This window comes from Vidua chalybeata, chromosome 7 (assembly GCF_026979565.1).
Source record: "Vidua chalybeata isolate OUT-0048 chromosome 7, bVidCha1 merged haplotype, whole genome shotgun sequence".
Taxonomy (NCBI): Eukaryota; Metazoa; Chordata; class Aves; order Passeriformes; family Viduidae; genus Vidua; species Vidua chalybeata.
This window is the reverse complement of record NC_071536.1, coordinates 10,908,998-10,924,444: the sequence shown is the minus strand read 5'-3', so window position 1 is coordinate 10,924,444 and position 15,447 is coordinate 10,908,998. Positions and strand designations below refer to the sequence as shown.

Genomic DNA, 15,447 nt, shown 5'->3' with positions numbered 1-15,447 from the left:
AGGAGCAATGAACCTCTGCCTCATGCCCACAGGCAGCCCATGAGTTAATTTGGTGTGGCATGTGATGCCATGATTCCTCCCCTCCTCATATTATGACTAGATAATATTAAGGTGTGTATATTAATTTGCAGTCTTCTAAGTGGTTTTGAAAGGGCTCACAGCCAGAAAGAGAGAATCCATTTTAGTACAAAATACTCAGCCACAAAACTAAGGTAATTGTGGGGAGGGAAGGAAGAGGAATTTACCCACAGGAGTGTGTCTCTATTATTTTGTGTGAAATTAAAATGTGGTTGGACCAAAATAACTCCACTGTGGCTGCCACTGTCTTTCTGGAGCCATGATATTCCTAGGTATCATGCATACTGTGAGACATGGTTCCATGCTTTTTAAAATAAAATAAAAACTTTGGAAAAACTGGGATGTGCCAGAATTCCTGGTCTTGTTCAGACCTGTAGGAGTGATGGTTGCTGCCATTTGGTATAGATGGCACCTTAGCTCTGACACAGAATCATCATATTGTTTAGATTGGAAAAGACCTTCAGGATCACAGAGCCCAACCATAAACCCAACACTGCCAAGAACACCACGGAAATATGTCTCTACACTCCTTCTAAATGCCTCCAGGGATGGTCCTGTTCAGAGGAGGTGGCTTTGGGTCCCCAAAAAGAGCAAGATAAAGACTCAAAAGGGAAGCTGCTTTGCTGCCTTTTTTGTCATGGCTTCTGCAATGTTTCACTTCCTAATAATTTTGTAACTTGTTTCAAGGTAAAAAGGAAGCACTTGAGTCAGGAGAATTAATTTATGGCGTGGTGTAGCGTGCTCAAGTATAGATATTTCTTTAACAGAGAAATTCTCTGGGAGTTTGCTCTTTGGTAGTGCTGGAAAGGTTTGGAGTGGTTGTGCCTAGATGCCTGGCTGTTTGAGAGGGGTGTGCCTGCCATCTTAAGGTGTTAGTTTTCTTGAGTTGCAGGTGGCATCCAGCAGAACTTGCCCTCCTGTACTCTCTTGAGGTGTAGTATTTTATCCAGGCCTGACAAGGGCCTCATGACCTCCTCCTGCTCATCTCTTAAATGAAGATGTCGTTGTCATGGCTACATTTAGTAGAGAAATAAACATTGCTCCCAGCTTGGGTGCTTGTGTAATGGCTTGGTTCCAGGAAGGTGATGTTTTTATCTGGATCCTTGCTCGAGGGTGGACAGATGTTTTCTGTGACCTGGGAACAGCAGTGCCCAAGCTGGAGCTGGCTGGTCACTGGACGCGGTGGCTGCGCGTGCCGTGCCTCCCCGGGACACGATTTCGGGTCGGTGCCGCTGTCAGCAGCACTGCACAGCGCTGATGGTCACACGCTGGGCTGGGGAACAAATTCCTGCGAGCAGAGAGAACTTTTAAGCATTGTTTCTAGAGGTCAGTGTGTAGCTGAGCCTGCTTGTTTGTTGCCAAGAGAGGCAGAGGCTGGGATGTGTTGGTGATGGGAAGGGTTTCCCTGTGCTGGCTTTGCGGTCTGTTCAGGGAGAAGCCAGGCCAAGTCCCTTCTCTTCTTCCTGAAGCTGCCCCAACATTAACAGATCTCTGCTTGTGGAATGAGCAGTTTACTCTTTAAGAGCCACTGTTGGCGTTAATTCTGTCTTCAGGCTAATAGCTAATGCTTCAACTAACATATTATGTTTTTAGGCTTTTTTTAACCTCTGTCCAGAATTTTTTCCTTTCAGTGGTACTAATATTAGCTTGATATCAACACATGCCTACAAGAGCCAGATATTGTAGGTATAAGCCTGTTAGGCAAATGTTTCAAGGTATATTGTGATAGCATTGACCATTTCCTCTGTTTTTTATTCCTGCTTTTCTTGAATGCCCTACTTCACATACTGCCTCTGTATGTTGCAGAACATACAGGTGAGCTAAACTTGCTGACAGACTACCTCAGTATTTTAATCCTTTAGTGCATTTTTTGGCTGTTCCTGTATTGAAATTAGTTTTTTATTGTTGTTGTTGTTTCCAGAAGTATATATCTGTCATTTGTCACTTTTTTTGTTAGCTGGAAAGCTTGGGTTGGCAAGTTCCCACAGCTGCTGTCTGTGGCATCAGCCTTTTTTTTTTACTTTGCTGCACTAGAAACATGTAGCAGCATGTTGGAACCCTTCAGCATGGTGATGGGTGGGAATCAAAGCATTACAAAATTACATTTAAAGGGGAGAAATTATTTTGCAGTTTCAACCAAGGGTTTGAGGTCATTCTTGGACGTTTGCAAGGAGTTGGTCAACAAATTACAGCATTTAGTTGTGGCTAGGTAATTGTGACATTCTGAAAGAGCATGTGCTTTTTGATGACAGACATTTGCATGTGTTTTGCTTTTGGGGGAAGAAAAATCTTTCCTGTCTGCAGATGTACAACCAAAAATGGAGGCTGTTGAATGGATTTCGTCCATGCAGTGCTGAACCTCCTGGCCTAGCAGGCTTGTCTGCTTGATGTTTGTTCTTCGAGTTACGAGCTGGTTTTTATATATGGACGTGCATTTTGGTGCTGGAATTATTTGTCAAGGCTTGCTGTGTTGTTTTTAAAAGAGTACTTGGGGAGAATGAATGCCCTCACAAAGCCCCGCTTCCTCCTCACAGCTGCATGCTACTGCATCTTTGTGAGGAAGTAGACAAAACCAGAGTAGTTAACTCCTGCATATGGTCTTAACTGATGTACCTGATGGCATCTATTTACTGAGCTGAGGCTTCAGCTCCTTTCCATAAAGGAATTGGTTTCTTATGGAAAAACCCTTGTGTTACTGAATTTTGTACATGTAGGATTGCTTCAAGGGCCATGTGTTGATATCCTTAATAGCACTGTCTGCAAATAATCTCTAATGATGAATAATTTTCTGTTTAAATGTTAGGATTTTTATTCTGGTAATTTTTTGGATCTCATTATATGGCCTGTTTCTTTCCCCATCTTGCAGCCTTTGTAATTTTATAGACTTGTTGCTTGAACAAATGTTTTGTCCATGCAAAAGCTTTAGCAGAACAGTTGTTTGGTGTCTACTTGGTTGCATACCCCTAACTACATGTCTCTGTAAATGAAGTCCTGCCAGAAGTAAAGAGCATGTAACTTAGAGAAATTTGTGTAAAAATGTAAAAATCAAGTATTGTATCTGCAGTGTATCAACTGAAAAGAAAGCACCAGTCAACTGCACCATTAGGTGCACAAGCTTTCACATTCTAAATATGATCAAATAATTTCTGTGAAAGGAAATGAGTGTGAGCATTAATAAGCTTTTATATGCACTTTGTCATTAATAATAATGTAGATAATGCCATTCAGATGGAGAGCATAACTCATTTTATCACGGCATCATTTTAACATGATAGGCTCCTTGCCTTTCCAAGGTGAAAGAGCCACAGATTGCCTTCTGAAATCTCATCCTCAAATGAAGTTTTGCTTTTGGCTGTATCAAATCTAGACCAGCTTTGCAGGAATATGGGGAAGCTGCTTTGTATTTATAATAACACACTGGTAGCAGCACCTATCTTGCTGTGTTTTTATGTATAAAGTTACATTTTCTCATACTTCTAAGAGATAAAAGTGGACATCATGTCCTTTTCACTACTGTTTTTATTCTTGCCTCTATAGGTGTTTGTTTTGTTTTTGTAATAAAGGTTACTTCTGTTGTCTTCTGTGCAGTAAGGCAGCACAACAAAGCTGTGCCTGTGCTGTTGGGCCTTGCTGGCAGCAGTAGATGGGTACATCAAGCTGTCTGTTGTCACCAGGCTGGGCTGGTGTCACTGCTGGAGCCAGCCCCCTTGCCACAGGAGCTGGTGCCAGCAGGGAGCGTAGCATCTTGAAGCTAGAATCCCACAGTATTATCTGATAAAACACTGATTTGCTCAGTGTGGTCTTTAGTTGTTTAGCGTGCCCAGGGTAAAAAAATTAAAGAACAAGGGCCTGAAAACCCCCATATTGTCTTTATGCTTCCAGCTGTTTTAATGTGCTTGCCAATGTAACATGCAGCACTTATCTCCAAGTTAGAATCAAGAGAGGGACTTATTTAGTCATTGACTTCAGGAGCATTTCCAAAGTGTTCTACAAATGAAGTAAATGTGGTGTGCCAGGTTCTGCAACCATTGCCTCTGTTTGAGAGGAGCAGGCTTAGGTGAGTGATCTTGTTGCACCCTGTTTGGCGTGAATCAAGCCTAGTATGAGGAATTTTTTTTTTTTTTAATGTAAACAAGCCTTGATCCTTTAGCTATATGCATAATCCTGCTCCTCTTTAGGAGATGTGGCCCAGCTTCTGATGGGGTTTTCTACAAGTGGAGCCTGTGGCTCCAATAACCTTGGTTGGACAAGGTGGCTTTAGAATTTGGAGAGAGGAGGTGGAAGGAGAGGAATTGCCTGGGCAGCAGAGGCAGAGAGCAGGAGGGATGATAGGAGGAGGCAGAGGAGGCAGGCATTGTGGAGCTGGAGGTGCAGTGCTGCTGCCTGATGGCACTGCCAAGAGAAGATGCTTGTTACCCTTTTCACAGCTGGAGAGCTGCTGCAGAGAAACTCTGTGACTTGAGTCAGGCTGAGAAGGGGGCTGGTTGCAGAGCAAGAGCCAAATCCTGATTTACCTCTTTCAGTGGCTGATTCACAGTGATGCCCTTCCTTCCTGCAGATTGTTTTAACACTGTTTACTGTGTGGGCTGATGCCAATCTCATGATGTTGCAAGGTGAGAAATGAATGGTGGCATGCGTTGTCATAGTACTGTTAAATTCAATGAACATATTGGGTTTTTTAGATATTTGTTCTGTAAACTGTAAAATCAGAATTGCTGCTGCTTAAGAGCAAGTGCTCTGTTAGGAAGTGGTTTCTAGGTCACCTGGTAGGTAAAGACTTATTGTGGCTGTCTTTGGGCACTAGTCCTGTGTCATAGGCTTAGTGTTGTGTCCTGGCAGTGCAAATGGTAAAAGTGAGATCAGCCTGTTATGCATCAATGCTGCTTGTTTAGCCTAAATGTCCTAATAATCCAGGACTGCCTGACTCTGTCATGGAGCTCACATGCATATGAAGCTGGATTTTTCAGATAAATGGAGATTAGCCTCTCAAATCTGAAAACTTACTGTCAGTGGATTAGATGGTGCCCTTTGGGTACATTTCACACAAGCTCCATTTCATGTCTGGCTCAAACTCAGCAGTCTTGGAATTATAAAATCATTCAGGTAGGAAAATACCCTTTAGATAATTGAGTCCAGCTGTTGAAAACACCATTAAACAACCGTCAAAGCTGGCACACTACAAACTCATTAGGCTACAACACAGTCCTTCAGCAGAAATGTTTGTGGTTTAACATAGTGCTGGCTGATTCCCATACCATGTTTGAGTCATTTAGATACCTCCTTAAGTAGGGATCAATACATTTAAATTAAATTCTAACACAGGTAATCCACTTGAATACAAAGCAGACATTTTAAACCCATTCAGAAACCCCACTATGTCTTCTCACTAAGCTCTGCTTATTACAGGTAAATATTTATAGACATATAACCTAGTTTCTAATTAGAAGAAGTTCCTCCTTCCAGAATCATTTTCAAGAAGGCTGGTTAATTTGTCCATCACCCCTGCTTCTCAGAGGAGTGTCATTTCTTTTCTGCAAACAGGAGCAAATGGAGCCGAACAGATTCGCCCTCCTCCACGGCGGAGGTTCAGACTAGCTAAACCAGCCATGTAGCCTGTGCAGCTCCAAGAGTGAATTATCCAGATCTGGGTTCTCTGAGGATGTGCCCACTGTTGGTGGGGAGATCCCACAGCCCAGGAGCACCTGCAGGCTGTGGCTTGGCAGGTGCAGCTACCTGGGGTGTAGCTGGTAACAGAAGCCTTGTGTTTATCCTCTTCCTACAGGCATAGGCACAGCTTTCACATTAATCAGGGATTGCATTTGGGATCTCCTGGTTCCTGTTCCTGGGCAGAGTTTGCATATCTTTAATGGGGTTTTATGCATGCTCTGTGCCCTCCAAGGCAGGTTTGTGATTCACCAGAGAGCTGTCTGGAAAAGGAGAGACAAATGACGGCAAACCACAGAGCAGGCACATGATCTTCAGCACTTCTTGTTCCCGTGGGGCTGGCTGAAGACAGCTCCAAACAACTGTCTGAAAAGCCTTGTGTGACTCCTAAGGGATGACTCTGTGAAGACATAGGGTCTCCAACCCTTTAAAAACCTGTACACTTTCAGACAGTTGTCTGGGGAATTCTTCAGTTGGCTGTGAGGTAGGGACAAAAATTAAAAGGAGTGTACAAGCAGGTGTAATTCAGTGCCTGAAGCCTCCAAAAAGCTTTAGCATAGAGCAGGCTTTCTCCTAGGGCTTGTCATCAGCAGCTTGCCCAGGACCAAGGAAATGGGGAAGGCTCTGTCCCACAGAAGTAACAAAATGTCTTTATGCATTTTCTTTTCCTGCGAGATTGAGCTGTTCAGAGTCTGCTGGGCTGAACTACACTGCTAACATCAAAAAAAAAAAAAAGTACAGTGAAAATAACTGCTTCACCTCTGTGGGTACAATTCCAACCACAGTGTCGCATTTGTTTTATTCCCGATGCTGCTTCTGTTGATGTATTTTGTTTGCTTTCAAGCAGTAGGCTTGGAGAGAACACTCCAGAGTTTTGCCTGTTCTTAACAAAAGGTTCAGCTGATACATTAATTGAACCTTGAACATGTGCAGTAATATTTTTAAGCCACAGTAGATGTTTCACCAGTAAGGTAATTCTCTAAAGAGGGATAAAGTTTGCTCAGCCAGAGGAGAGCTTTCTTGCTTGTGCCTTATTGCATAAATTCCTGCATGTTGTACTGCCCCACAGAGTTGTGCTGGGCCTGGTGTTCATAGCAGGACAAGTGGAATCAACATAAAAACCATCTTTCTGCTGAGGTCTGTCTTAACCAAGCTGAAAAACCAGTCAGACCTACTTTATATCGCCCATGTCCCGTTTTTGGGAAACAAATGTGATTGAAGACAAGCTTTGTATTACCAGTGAGCCCTTAGAGGGTAGTAAAACTGCCTGCAATAATATAATTAGAAGGGGCTTTAATTGTTTGGAGTCTGTTCCCTGGTGCTCTCCTTACCTGTGTAGCACAGCCAGGCTTGGGATACTGTGTCTGGTTTCTTGCCCTACCACCAGGCAGGCCTGGGTGCTGATTTGCCTTGAGATGTGGGAGAACTGCCACAGGTTGGGCAAAGCCAGAGCAGCTTAATTGGCAGGGACTGCCCAGGTCCTGCTTCTGGGGAGGGGCCATGTCTGTGCAAAGTGTTTGCTTCCCCATCCTGAGGATTAGGGATCCAACCTGTGGGCTTCTTTCTTTCACAGTGGGGATCTGCTTTGTTACTCTGCCAGCCCTTCCCCTAGATAGTGGCTAACCCTGGATTTAAAGACCCCAGAAGGGACAACAGAGTTCAAATGTCTTTTTGATCTTTGTTGCTGAGGCGAAGTTGGATCATTTGCTACGAGCTGATTTCAGTTGTGCTTGGAAATTTACTGAAACAGCTACTCCGAAATAACTTCTCTGAAGAGATATTTTGGTGTGGGCGCTCATATTCTTGCATAAGAGCGTAGTTTGCTGGTCTGTCTTAGTGCACCATGGAACTAAAATACTTGCTAACTAACTATTCAAGAATAGTGCTTTTGGTAGATGCCTGAGCACAGAAAAGCCCACTACAAAGAACAAAGACACCCCCCATCCCACCCTGATTGCAAAGAGGATGTTCTTCCCAAGGTATTTCAATAGTTCTGTTCATTCATGTTTGTTTAGAAAAGAGCAGTGGTAAGTTTTATGTTGCATGGTTTAAAATATTTCATATTCATTAACAAATGAGTACCAATTAATTTTACATTATGATGCTTAAGGGGTAGGCTGGAAGGAATGGTATTTAGCTGTGGCTGTTTGGCAATTATGACCTTGTATATAATAACAGACTCAATAAATTCTTGATGTGAGAGAGCACCATTAATCAACAGAGTTAATTAACTGTGCTGCTTACTTAGGAAGTGATGTGCAGAATGGTCTGAATCTCTGCAGTGCTGCAGGCTGGATATGTTTAATTTGTTTGATACCTGCCTTGTTTACATAGAAATTTCCCTCAAAATTGGTGCTGAAGAGGGAGCAACACTTCCTCCAGGTGACTGGACACTGGTCTCACAGGTCATTTTCTGCCATGGCTCTGACACTCTGGCAGACCTTACACGGGTCGCTGTGTCACTTAGGCTTTCTGTCACCTCCACGTAGAAGGTGGAAGCCTTTGGATGAGTGCTGCAGTGCTGGTAATGGAAAGTGCTCTTGCATCAATGGTTTTGTTTAGGTTAATCCTATAAGACTGCCAGGAAATTAGGAATCATGGTGATAATTAAGACTTATACTCATCAGCTCTAATTTAGACTTTATATAGGACTGTTTTTTTTCTTGTGTGTTTTTTTAATAATTTGAAATGTAGTCCGAAAATGAACAAGATTCAGCCCATGTTCAGAAAGACAAGCATCCATCTCTGTACCACTCACCCCTTCACACTCCAAATAGATCTTTTCATTTTCCTGATAATGTGATACTTAGAAGTATAAAACTGTCTTGGCCTTTTGGAATGGCCATCCTTTTGTTGGCTTAGTATGCATATTAATGTGAAGGATGGATTTCTAACGTGGCATTGTACATTTTAATGTATATTTTAAATTATATATGTACATTTATTTATATATGTACATTTTTATGACATTGTAGATAATCTGTCTTTTTTGCTGTCTCTTGAACCACTTTAATAGCTGGGGTCACTGTGGACTGTCACAGAAGGATTCAAAGGTCTGAGCCATGGGAATGCTTTAAGCTTGTTGAGAGGAGTGCTCACTAAGAGCCAGTTTGGAGAGTTTGAGAGTTACTCCAATATGAGAGAAGTGAGAGAAAGCAACTGTTTTCCTGCTGCTGGAATGTAAAACCTCCTGAGTTCATATGCCCTGCTTTTATTCTTGAAGTTAATTTAACTTAGAGCTATAGCACAAACAGTCTTCTTTCTTTTCTTTTTTTTTTAATGTAAGTGCAGTTAAGTGTAATCCTTCATCTTCTGTCCTCTCTCTGCCACCTGGGCTCTTAGTCTTAATTAGAGCCTGTTTAGCAAATAGCTAATACAAGAGTGGCTTAGTATTACTACCACAAGAGATGGCAACCAAATAGGGCCAGAAATAGATGAGCAGAAACTGTAGTCTGAAAGTGTAATGGAATGCTCTTTGCCATTTATAATGATGCAACTAATTATAAGGGCCTGAGAGTGGGGAAGGAGAGAGGAAGAGATTTTTCACTTTAGATCTCAAGGCAGAGAAAAGTAATGGTTCAGCCAATCTTTCGTCTGCAAATGGGATTTTTCTGCCGCAACCACACAGCTTCTGTATTTGATACAATGGAAAGCAGTAACTCTTAAATGATAGAAAAACAACTGTTCTTTTTTTTTCCCCGCTTTTTTACTACCCACTCTGGGAAACAGAAGTCAACTGACACCTCTTCTTATTAACCCCAAAGTGTAGCTGGTGGTTATGGCCTGGCATCCCTACTTTTCCACCCTCCCATCCAGCTCTGTCCCTGAGCGGCTGGCGTGGCTCCTGCTGACTCTGGCGGCTCATCCTGTGCTCCAGCTGCCATGCAGACAGCACGTGCAGAGAGGCTGCTTCACTTAGGTATGTAACACTTTCTCAAATTCAGCCTTGGGCCAGGTTCTTCATGAGCTGCAGGGGACTCAATCCAGTGAATGGGCAATACTGTACTAAGCTGGTATTAATGAGAGCTCTTCCATTTGAGTGCTATGGCCCTTGGTCCCACACACAGATGTTTTAAGATATGCACTACATGGTACATGTATAGATCCTTAACTTTTTTTAAAATTTTATTTCTGAGCTCCTTTCAACCATGGTTTTCTTTAGAGCCATGCATGTTACTCCTTTTTTGGAGAAGCCCTGTCTCTTGCCTGTATATTAGTGCAATTTTTCCTTCCTTATACCTCTTATGTTTTCAGAGAGTGGTGGAAGATGGTCTGTGCTTTCCCCTGTGCCTAGCTTGTGTCACAGAGTCCCAAGTCCTGGACTTTACTCCTTGACTTTACCCCCGTTTATGTTTCCAGCACAGTCTCTCTTTTCCTTTTTTTTATTGCCAGCTGCCAGAGTGTCTTCAGTGCTGTGAAGTCAGATGAAAGGTAGCAGTTAAAGCTCCCTTTGCAGCAGTCCTTCCCTTGGGTGTGCTGGTAGAAATCCCTTCGATCTCTGCTGAAGTTTCATCATCCCCTTCATTCTTAGCTTCAGAAGAACTAGGATTGCTCAGAAGTTCTAGGATCATTTTCTCCTGACACCACCAAAAAACCTGAGCTGGGGGGCAGTACAAGCAAGAGTAATTAGTTTTCAATAGTTTTAAGTATCATATGTCATTTGTAGTTCCTAATTTCTGATGATTTCATGAAGAGATTTTTCTTCATTTGTTTTGGCCTTATAAACAGCACATATTTTTTCTCTTACAACAAAATGCTGATGATTTTATGAATATGTTAGGTGTAATTTGAAGATGATAAATGATACTAAAGATCACTTGACTATATGATGCAGAAGGTATACAAGTAATGGATTCAAGCAATACAAGCGATCAGAAAAGGCTGAAAAATTGAAATGTAAAACAGCCCTAGTAGCAGTGTGACATTTTCGACTATTTTTGAATATGTGAAAGGTGGGAAAGATGCAAGACTGGAGACGGGCAAATGTTGTGCCTGTTGTAAAAGGGGGGAAGTGAGAAGCCAGGGAATTAGTGTAATGCTAATAATGAAGTGTACAAAGCAAGTTGTTGGACAGATGTATAGATACCTGGATGATGTTAAGGTAATTAAAAAAAGAAAACCACAGAAAAACATGGAAACAAATGTTAGTCCTAATGAAGGGCCCATATCTTTACTTTTTTCTTACAAAGATTCAGAGAGGTGGGAAGGCTGCTATTATTTCAGATTTTGGAACTACAATACCATTTGTTATAGTTAATTTTTTAAAATGCTTTAATGCTTTAAGTATGGTGAGGTGCAGCCTGATCCCCCAAATTTCAGCAGCAATTGAATTTCCATGTATTTAATGGCATGCAGCCTTTTTTGGTAATATGAGGAGGATTGTGATGTTAAAAAGTCATAAAATGTCTTGTTCCCAGAAGTCTCTGGCATGACAGAATTTCTGTAGATTCTTAGAATCTCAGGATTTCTGAGAAGTGAAGTCTCTGCTGTTGATTTTTTTGCTCTGTTCAGGGAAATTAGACTTGGTGCACATTTTTTTAAACTTGCAGACCACCAGCAGAAACCACCCTGTGAAGGTCCTGGACTTTTGCGAGCTGCTCCAGCCGTGAGGAGAATAATAGGGAACAGTAAGTGCTAGGCTTGTTCCTCATATGAGTGTGATGATAGAGGCTGACACCTGGGCAATTTTCAACTATTTCTAAACTGGGAAGCTTATAAAAGAACCCACTGTATCTTCACCACTCCTTTTTCTTGACTCTTCTTTGCAGACCCTCAGAAGGGAGCTCTTCACTTTCTGCCAGCGATGCGGCTTTCTGATCAAGCTTTTGCCATGGCTGCAGCAAACTTGGTCAATAGTACAGGAAGAAAGACACTTTTGGCATGGATAAAAATTACAGGATTTTGTTGCCAAGGCAAGCAATTCCAGTTTCAGCATGCAAAGGGGAAAAATATGCCATTGTCTAGTTTAGTGAAAACTGTAAAAATGAAGGAAAATAAATGTACTCTAAAATATGTAAGGAATTTGACAGTGTCTGAATTTACCAAGCATTATAAGGTAACAATTGCTTGTAGATACTGACTCTTCCTTCATAAGCATTTTTAATCCTTAAATGGTGCACTGAAGTTGTTTTCTTGCATTCCAGTATAAATATTTCCATCATGTTACAAGACAGATGAATGAATGGAAGGCAGAGAGATAAATTATATTTTCTGATGAGAAGGTTTCATCTTAAGAGGTCTAAATGAGCTGTCTGTTGTGGGCATTTTGATTTAGTTGGTATAGCTGAAGGACGATTGAATGGAAGTTTTAATATTAGGGTGTGACATAGGTGTCTTTGTATCAGATTTCCTCCTTGAAAAAGACTCTTGCTTAATGGCTTGCCAGATGGAGAAGTTAACCTCTTACAATATTTGTTATAGATTTGGAATTTCAAATATTTTATTCATCTGTCTGCAGCTAGACAAACCAGAATTTCTGCTGCTTGTATGGATTTTAAAGGTTTGATATATTTGGCTCCTTTCTAACTTTATAATAAATTCCATCTGAAAGGAAGAGTGATTAAGGAGAGTTAAGAGAACAGATACCTATACACAGCAGATTTCAGAGTACATTTACCTGTTTCTCATGACTGTAGAACATACACTGTAATTGCTTGAGAGGCCTTCAAAGTGAAGAGAGCAAAATCTAGTCTTGGAAACAAAGGACAAGTTAGATGAGGAGTGGAACAGTGGGGAACAGTGATTTCCGCGTGCCTCAAATACCTGGGATGGGTTATTTTGTGATTTGAGAAGCCTTTGTGGTAAGGTAGGAGCTCTCTGTGGCTGATGCCAGTTCTTTTTGAACTCCATGCTCTCAAACCCATTGTAAACATAACCTTTACATCAGTGGGTTGGCTGGGTCTCACAGATAGATTTAATGCATTTCTTGAAAGCATTTGAGCTTGTTGATCTCTTTCCCATTCCAGTCAGCTCCTAATGAAACCACTGCAGGTGCTTGTTCCAAACAGAGGGATCTCCTGGGGGAACTGGAGTAGAGAACAGGAATGATGCACTGCTGTGTTTCCATTGGGAAGAAGCAATACAGGCATCATGCTTACAGCATTTTCTTGTGCAAACGTTAGGAATGGTCTTTTCTGTGACTGTGCTGTTCCAGCACAGAGTCTTTGGCATGGCTCTTCATTCTCCCCCTGAATGTAGAATGAATGTCCCATCTGGTTTTGTAAAGATGAAGGTTTGCACACAGGCAGCCACGCTTCCCTTATGTTCAAGGAGGCCCTCACCTATCTGCAAGCTTCCTTGCAACCAGTGATGGCAGTGTTTGCAGTTCTGGGGCTGCTTGGCTGAGCCCAGAACCCACTGTTCAAAAAGGAACGGTGCTGTTTCTTCCTCTCTTACTGTACTGCTCCAGAGCTTGTTAAAGTCAGTGTTTACCCTTTGGACTTACTGTCTTTGTGTTATCAATGCTTGAATCTTTCATAAAAAACTTAACACCATCTTTCCCACCTCATCCTGGCTCCAAACAGTTATTAAATTCAGTGTGTTGATCCTCTGCAACATTTCTTTCCTTGTTATCAGAGTAGCTGAGACCCTTTGGCTGCCTTTGCTTTTCCCTTCCTGAACTTTGTCTTGCTTCCTTTTAAACCACCCAAAGACTGTCTCTGAAACTGTCCTATAATTATTTTCATCTGTTTACTTTCTTTGAATTTTTCTCCTGCTGTATTTCTGTCTTCTGGAACTGTATTTTGCATTATTTTCTGCCAGCTGTGATTTTGCTTGGCTAATGCTCTTGGCACCATTGCTGCCTTGCAGGGTTTCTGTAGAGAGAGGGGGCCTCTGCAGATGGCCTGTGGGCAAGCTGCTGTGGCCAGGGGGATCAGCTCAACACGTGTCCCTAAAACCAGCACCCAGACGCAAGGTCTGCTGAGGCAGAGCCAGGTATTTCTTGTTAAATGAGGAATGCTTTGTGTGATTGCACATGTGCCAGGGATGATTTTACACCCAACTACTTTGTGAACAGTGAAACTTCCAGATAGCTTCCCGTTTGCTGGTTGAAATCATTTCAGCAAAGAAATTCCTCATTGAAAGTCATTCTCTATCACAGGTCCATAAAATACTGTGCCTTGTATTTTGTATTCTGTCTGGCTTTGAAGTATCTGGTGCTAAAATCCATGTGTGAAGCACTCCGTCATGCTATTAGAAGGCACCTACATTTATAGCAGCAATTTGGTTTCTAAAAATGTTGACTATTTTATTTAAAAGAATTTATTTGGCTGTGTGGCTTGAAACAGCAATAAAGCCATATCCTGTCTCTAAAAGGTAAGTGTTATTGAATGTTCAGGAATGTGTTCAATATACAGATATAAATTAAAAATTCCCTGAGTGCTGTAATAAAAGAAGTTAGGACTAAAATAGCGATAGGTCTGCGAGTTTTATTATGTCATTGCAGGAATTTCTGTGAACAGTGCATAGAAGACCTGAGTTATCTGAAACTGGCTGTCCCAAACCAGCCAGGCTCCATAGTCCCTAGGAGCCAGGGAAATGAGGATCAGTTCCCTCTGCTGGTTCAAACACTGTCTGCCAAAGGAACTCCCAAAACTGAGTGATGCTCCAACATAGCTGCTCTATCAAGATGTCTTACAGCTGTGTGATTTCACTTTAATTGGTCCTATCTGTTTTATTTCTGATGTCTGTCTTCCTTCTCCTTTAAATCACAGTTAATTTCCCCCTGAAGGCTGTGTTGAAAAAATGACAGTATTTTAGTTTGCTCAGTATCTCTTGCAACCTTTGGACACTTGTATGTAAATTTAAGCATGATTGTGACCCTGACAGCCAGCAAAGGAAATTACTTGCAGAGCAGCTTGGGGCCCTTGCTGCCAGCCCCTCGGCCCAGGCTGTGCCCGCCTGAGCAGTGGTGCTGCGTCCTGGACTGCTCCATGGAATAACCTGTGCCTTAACATGTGCTGTTGTGGGATTTCTGAGACCAGCTGGCCTGGCACACTATCAGAGCATGCAGAGGCTCCTTTTTATCTGGAGGAACAAGTAATGGGAAATATTGATCTTCTGAAAGACATTCATTGCTCGTTTGCTTTGATTCCTGTTTCACCTTTCAAGGTGAAGATGACATGGCAGGACATAGTAATGGCTTGGAGGGCTGTCTGGGGCTTGTGGGGCCATCTGTTTTGCAGGCCTGGTATTAATTCCCTGCATATGTGTTGTTGCTCTACAATCTGTTAATACAGTATGTGCAGGTTCAGAAGAAATGTTCAGCAAGCAGAAGAAATGCATTTATCTTCTGCTGGCAGAGACTGAAGCCCTGCAGAACTGACTTAAAATGTGGTTGTTTGCTTGTGGGATAAGCAGAAATATCTCTTTTCTGGTTGTTAAGAAATTTCTTTGAATGTCACTTGCTTTTTACAATTAACCTATCACAAAATACCTTAATGAAACCTTACAGGCATTTTCAACTCCCAGCACAACTTACTGGATTTATATTAGTTGTCTGTAACGATAATGGCAAATATTATTGCCATTCAGGAACTGCCTTTTAGGTATGCAGACATAAAAGCTTGACTTCACCAAAATTTATGGGCATGTTGCCATTACCTTGAGCAGACTAGCATTTCCCCCTTGGATGTTGGCTCCTGATCCTGGGAATGCTCAAGAGACAGCCTTGTTTGCGTTTCATATGTGTCTGTTTGCATGAGC

The 15,447-nt window shown here is 42.0% G+C and overlaps 1 protein-coding gene across 1 annotated transcript in view; it reads left to right on the top strand.

Moving 5' to 3' along the window:
- The window catches only part of ANKRD44 (ankyrin repeat domain 44), a 128,046-nt gene that overhangs the window by 4,838 nt on the left and 107,761 nt on the right, over positions 1 to 15,447 (top strand). The gene's annotated exons all lie outside the window — the stretch shown is intronic.